Below are 7,374 nucleotides of genomic sequence, written 5' to 3' on the forward strand. Positions count from 1 at the left end.
ATTCCTAACTTCGTACTTCGTCACTGTGACCCTCAAGAACTACTCATTGATAGGTGTTGTGCTTTGTTATCACAAACAATACAATCCTTCCTTCTCTAGTGCTACATAATTCACCGGAAATCGACGGCGTACCAGCCAAAACCGAACGGTCTAGCGGTGCGGTTCAACCGCACATTCGGCGACGTACTGAGGAAGCATACGTCTCATAGGATCACACCAATGGGGACACCGTATTACAGTTCATTACGTTTGCGTATAATAAAGCGACGCAAGCGACCACTGGTTTTTCTCTTTATTTTTCTTGTAGGACGTGAACCTCCTTGTCCACGGTACACAATGCTGCCCTACTAACCTGACGCCTATGAGTGCACAATTTCAGAAGTCGCCCACTGCGGTAAAGATTTCCCCCAGCTGGCTCGTTCATTGACCATCAAGGATCATGGACGTCAGTATAGACATTCGTCAGGCCACGCCCAGGTTCCCTACCGGTTCCTTTGTTTGGCTCTAGATGCTTCCTCACACCCGTGGCCTTTCTTTGAAGTTACTTCGTGGTACCATGGCCCGTACCGTATCATCAACATCACCTCCCCTGTGAACTGCATTGTTGAGCCTGTTACATCGTCGCCTGACTTTCGCTGTGGTCGCCAGACAGATCATGTTGGTCGCTAAAGCCATACAGGACCCTCATCTTGTCTGCTCGCTCAGTCACCAGGATGGCTTTATTTCACGCCAGGGGTCAATATAGCGAAGCAGACGTGCCTCGTGTTTTCGGTGACAACTCGAAGACGACGACGACTCCTGGTGGGATTGCAAGAGAGTTCGTGTTGTTCGCTGCTGCTAGATATATTTTGAACAATTATCGCCTTTGTAACTAAATCTCATCAAAATAGTATTATCTCTGGAAGCAAAATGTGGCACTAGGCCGTGAGGTTACTAGTGAATCATTTATTATACGCCAAGCCCAGCGAAGGGAAGCTCACACGACCCTGATAATTTTTCTGCTGCAACTTGTTCTGATCAAATCCAATTACACCTCATGTCCGTGAAAGATTACCGAAGAACTGGGTAATACGGCCGTGAGCACTCAATACTCTGTTTTACCGGGCCAGTGGTAATGAAAGCACGCCTGTGCCACTCTTTTCTTATATCACCGCAATCAGATAGCGCCTATGAAGTCCAACCATATGGTTTCCTAAGTTATATTGTCACAGCCTAGTAGGAGACAGGAAAGCCGGTGTCCAGGACGTGTAAAAGCACTTTATCAGCGCAGTCAACGCGACGTCGTCATCTGTTTTTCTACTCGCGCGCTACTTCAGCGTCGTTTTCATCGCGTGGCACATACCCGCGGCGACCATAGAGGATGTGGCATCTGCCCCTCCTTTGAAAAGGAGGCATCATCCCGATGCACCAACGTTCGAAGGCTGTGCACAGAAGGTGCAAAGTTGAGGTCATGAAAAAAGTATGGCATCATACGAAGCACGTGCACAACCTCGGGCAGATGCCGCCGGCGTGTGGAGCAGTTATGGCTGTGGGGGACAACTTCATAATTCACACTGCTAATGCGGCGCAGAACTGTATACGGAGCGAAGTATCTTCGCATGAGCTTCTCAGACAGCCCCCGCCGACTAATCGGAGTCCAGACCCACACCTGGTCACCGACGTTGTATGTGACGGGTCTGTGCCGAACATTGTAGTGACGGGCATCGTGTTCCTGTTGTTCTTGGATTCGGAAACGCGCAAGCTGCCTGGCTTCCTCTGCGCGTTGCGTAAACTCCTCGGCACCAGTCTCGTCGTCACCGCACTCGTGTGGCAGCATTGCGTCCAACATTGTTTTCACTTCCCGGCCGTAAACGAGGTTGAAAGGCGTCACGCGCATTATCTCTTGGCGCGCCGTATTATACGAAAATGTAACGTATGGTAAAATCTCGTCCCAGTTCTTGTGGTCGACTTCGATGTACATACTCATCATGTCTGCCAGAGTCTTATTCAAACGTTCTGTCAGCCCATTGGTTTGGGGATGATAAGCCGTTGCCTTTCGGTGAGTGGTGGTACCACTTAGTCGCCAAACGATGTCCAGAAGCGCAGCCGTGAACGCAAATCCTCTGTCTGTTATGACCACTGCGGGAGCGCCATGCCTTAGGATGACGGCTTCGATGAAAAATCGCGCTGCTTCGGCTACTGTTCCGCGTTGGATAGCGCCTATTTCGGCGTATCGAGTAAGGTAATCTGTGACGACGATTATCCATCTATTTCCGGCAGTAGACAGTGGAAACGGACCTGAAGGTCCATGCCAATTTGTTCGAACGGCGCTTGCGGTATCTGGACAGGATGCAGCAGTCCAGCTGGCTTGCCGGGTAGGGCTTTGCGGAGCTGGCAATCCAGGCATGTCTGTATGTAACATTTCACGATCGACGCAAGTCTCGGCCAATAGTACTTTAGCCTAATTCTTGCCAATGTGCTGGTGTAACCCAAGTGACCAGCGGTTGGCTCATTGTGACAGGCATGTAGGACATCGTCGCGAAGAGATGCGGGAATGACAAGTAGCTCCTGCCACTAGGTGAAAAGTTCTTTTCATAGAGAACGTCGTTGCGCAAGCAAAACGAAGGCAGCCTTCTCGCGAATAATCTCGGCACGCTGCTTGTTTTTCCCTCCAAATAATCGAAAACAGGAACCAGTTCTGCGTCCTCGCGTTGGTGGCGCGAAACGGCGACAGTATCTACCACGCCTAGAAAAGCCGCGTCATCATCGTCGTGCACTGCAGTCTCAACAGGAGACCGAGAAAGGCAGTCGGCGTCGGTGTGTCGTTTCCCTGATTTGTAGACAACCGTGAAGTCGAACTCTTGGAGCCGAAGACTCCAGCGCGCTAGCCGACCAGCTGGATCTTTTAAATTAGCCAGCCAGCAAAGTGCATGATAATCACTGACAACGGTCAAACAGGGACCATACTAATATGGCCGACATTTGAGGACGGCCCACACCAGTGCGCGGCATTCTTTTTCTGTAGTGGAATAGTTAGCCTCCGTCCATGATAGCTTCCTGCTGGCGTAAGCAATCACTCTTTCGGTGCCGTCCTGCCACTGTACAAGCACTGCGCCAAGGCCGACATTAATAGCCTCGGTATGAAGAATCGTAGGAGCGTCGTCATCAAAGTGTGCGAGCACGGGAGGCGTCTGCAGCCATTGCCGTAGGTCGTGAAATGCCCGTTGCTGGTCATCGCCTGACACGAAGGGAACATCTTCTCTGGTGAGATGTGTTAATGGACATGCGATGCGCGAAAATTGCGCAATAAAGCGTCAGTAGTAGGCGCAAAGACCCTGAAAACGTCGAACGGCCTTTTTATCTGATGGCTTCGGGAAATTAGTAACGGCAGAGATTTTATCAGGGTCAGATCGGACACCTTCCCGACTAAGAACGTGACCGAGAAATTGAAGTTCTTCAAAGCCAAAATGGCACTTTTCAGGCTTTAAAGTTAGACCAGCTGAGCGTATTGCTTCAAGGACCGTCTTTAGTCTCCGTAAGTGTTCCTCGAATGTGACAGAGAAAACAATCACGTCGTCGATGTACACCAGACAGGTTTGCCATTTGAGGCCTGAGAGTACCGTGTCCGTTAGTCGTTGAAACGTTGCTGGCGCAGAACACAAACCGATAATAATAATATTTGGGGTTTTACGTGCCAAAACCACTTTCTGATTATGAGGCACGCCGTAGTGGAGGACTCCGGAAATTTTGACCACCTGGGGTTCTTTAACGTGCACCTAAATCTAAGTACACGGGTGTTTTCGCATTTCGCCCCCATCGAAATGCGGCCGCCGTGGCCGGGATTCGATCCCGCGACCTCGTGCTCAGCAGCCCAACACCATAGCCACTGAGCAACCACGGCGGGTAACACAAACCGAAGGGGAGCACCTAAATTTCATAAAGTCCGTCGGGCGTCACAAAAGCGGTCTTCTCACGGTCCCTCTCATCAATTTCTATTTGCCAGTAGCCGCTTTTCAATAATAATAATAATATTTGGGGTTTTACGTGCCAAAACCACTTTCTGATTATGAGGCACGCCGTAGTGGAGGACTCCGGAAATTTTTACCACCTGGGGTTCCTTAACGTGCACATAAATCTAAGCACACGAGTGTTTTCGCATTTCGCCCCCATCGAAATGCGGCCGCCGTGGCCGGGATTCGATCCCGCGACCTCGTGCTCAGCAGCCCAACACCATAGCCACTGAGCAACCACGGCGGGTCGCCGCTTTTCAAGTTCATCGACGAAAAGTAACGTGCGTTTCGTAGCCTGTCCAGTGAATCGTCGATACGCGGTAGCGAAAAACGTCTTTCTTTGTGATTTGGTTGAGTTTTGGATAGTCGACGCAGAAGCGCAGGCTACCATCCTTCTTTTTCACCAATACGACAGGCGATGCCCAAGGACTCTTAGATGGCCGAATAACCCCGTCCTCAAGCATCGTTTTCACTTGGGTCTGTATTGCCTCGCGCTCTTTCGGTGCTACACGACAAGGATTCTGAGGAATTGGTCTTGCGTCGGCTTCGGTGACAATACGGTGCTTATTGAGCGGCGTCTGGCAGACTCGTGACGTTCATGAGAAGCAGCTCTTAAACTCATCGATGAGTTCAACAAGGCTGTTGCATTAGACGGGCGAAGAGGTGGGACTGATGTCAACCACAGGTGCAGGCATAGCCACGGTGGACGTCGCGTGTTCGACTGAGAGGCATTCTTGTACTGAGGTAAATTCCTCGAAGTAAGCAACAGCCGTGCCTTTAAGAATGTGTCGACGTTCCCTGGTAAAATTCAGTAGGAATTCAGCACGTCCGTCGTGTACGTTAATTACGGCCCTGACGATGGAAACGCCTTGACTCAGTACCACTGCGTCGATTTGTTTGGCGACGCCAGTCCCGGTGTTCAAGTTGTCGCAGATAACAGGTACGAGAGAACAGCTTCGCGGCGGAAGCGTGACGTCGTCGTCGGCGATACGTAAGCGGGGTCGCTGGTGTTCCGCGGGGTCGACGTCGTCAGAGCTCGTAGAAAATGTGACGACGAGGTCACGGACATTAATCTTTGCATCGTACTCTCTCAAGAAATCCATCCAAGAGCAGCACTCCTAAGAGCAGCACTCAAAGAGAATGACGAGGGTGGCGACGAAGGTTGCTCCGGCGATTACTATTCTGGCTGTGCATTTTCCAATAGGCGTCATCAATTGGCCGCCGGCAGTTCTGATGTATGGCCCAGTCCACGGCGTCTTCACTTATCTCAGCCTGTCAGCCAGCTTTTGACTTATTATTGAAAAATGGGAACCAGTATCGACGAGAGCCGTCAATGCAAACGACAAGATCGGCGCTGACGGCGTCGGTTACAGGGGGTGTGGTTGGAGTCGTCGCACATTTCGAGTCGTCGGTCGTCGCTGATGGGGGTTCTTCAAAAGTTAGACGGTTTGCAACCTCACCCCCGGAGGTCGCTGCCTTTAGTTGCGCCGGCGCGGGCTAGGGGACCTGCCCCTAGAGGCGTCAGGAAAATCGCGACAGGTCGGTGGGGTGTAACGAGCCGGAGAAGGGGAACCTTCCGGCCTTCCGCTGAACCTTCCGGCCGAAAGTTTGTAGTATTTTCGTCGCAGGTACGTGCAGCATCAAAAACAGAGTAATTGCAGTTAGGAAACCTTGGATACGCAGCAGCGCGGTAGTGGCACGCGCGGTAAACATGTCCTGCTTCGCCGCAATGAGTGCATAGCGGCCGGCGGTCAGCCGTGCGCCACAAATCGGTCTTTCGAAGCGGGTAGCCGGCAGGGGATTCGCCGTAAGACCGAGGCGCAGCGATCAACTGGCGGCGATACGGCATAGCTGGCGCGGCTGTGACTGTCGAAAATAGGGCGTCGGGGGTGGCGGTGATGGCTGCGTAGTGGTTGACGGCGTCAGCAGCATCGAAGTGGCGGTAGTTGGACGACAGACAACTTCCGCGTAGATTAATCGTCGCGGCACCGCCTGCCGGTCGGGCGACGAAAAGGCCTGTCGAACTTCCTCCCGAACGATATCTGCGACAGAAGCCACCGTTGGCGCCATAGGACAAATCCCCAGCTGCCGGATCTCCTCACGCACAATCTCTCGGATGACTTCACGCAGAGCTGTGCCGCAGCTCTCAGATAGAATTGAAGCATTCACCAGTGAGTTCTTGCGATCATATTGGCGGTACCGTTCCTGTAGTGCCCGTTCTATGGCGGTAGCCTCCTTGGTGAATTCGGCCACTGTCGTCGGTGGGTTCCTTGCGAGTCCGGCAAACAGTTCCTCCTTCACTCCGCGCAAGAGATGGCGTAACTTCTTTTCTTCAGCCATCTCAGTGTGTGCTCCGCGGAAAAGGCGGGTCATATCTTCTGCAAACACGGCAACGCTCTCGGTTGGTTTTTTGGATACGGGATTCGAGCAGGCGCTGCGCGTTGTCTCTTCTGTCGCTACTAGTGAATGTGTCTAGCAGCTGGGTGTGGAAGGCATCCCATGTGGTCAAACTTCTCTCCCGGTTCACAAACCACGTCCGCGCACTGTCTTGAAGCCCAAAATAGACATTAGCCAGCTTTTGCTGGGAGCCCCAGTCATCATAACTGGCGACACGCTCAAATTGCTCCAGCCAATCTTGGGCATCTTCAAAAGCGTCACCATGGAAACTTTCTGCGACCTTAGGATTCTGTAGCGTCACCTGCGATGGAGTTGCAGTAGCAATGGGTGAAAGGTCGACGCGTTTCTGCAGGGTCCTGCAAAGGGTTGAACTCGGGCGTCAGGCCTAGCAGGCGGCGACTGTACCGGTGAACAGGAGTTTTGACCAACGCAGGTGATTCCGTGTTCGATGTATGGCTCCGCGAAGGGGTGCCGAGCATGAGGCAATCCTACCCAGCACCTCCACCAGTGTCAGAGCCTAGTAGGAGGCAGTAAAGCCGCTGTCCAGGACGTGTAAAAGCTCTTTATCAGCGCAGTCAACGCGACGTGGTTGTCGCCTTTGTTTTTCTACTCGCGCGCTACTTCAGCGTCGTTTTCATCGCCTGGCACATACCCGCGGTGACCATAAAGGATATGGCAATATAAGTATAGTGCTTTCAAAGTTACGGGGAATTCGTAGTTTTATATTATCAATTAACTTTACTGATGCAACGCAAAACCACGCCAATTTTTATATTGTACAATGAACCATGCCTTAAAGCTTTTTAGACTTCGTCGCTGCAACTTATCAAATAAATAATATCATAGTTACTTCCTATAACGTTCTCCTTTAGCGTTTCTTTCCAACAATGGCGTCTCCTAAGCAAAGTGCCGACACCAGCCTTCACCAGTTTTATTTTCAGGGTTTTACGCGCTACGCGCCTCAACAATGCAGTCGTCCAGTATTATT

This window comes from Dermacentor variabilis, chromosome 11 (genome assembly GCF_050947875.1).
Source record: "Dermacentor variabilis isolate Ectoservices chromosome 11, ASM5094787v1, whole genome shotgun sequence".
Classification (NCBI taxonomy): domain Eukaryota; kingdom Metazoa; phylum Arthropoda; class Arachnida; order Ixodida; family Ixodidae; genus Dermacentor; species Dermacentor variabilis.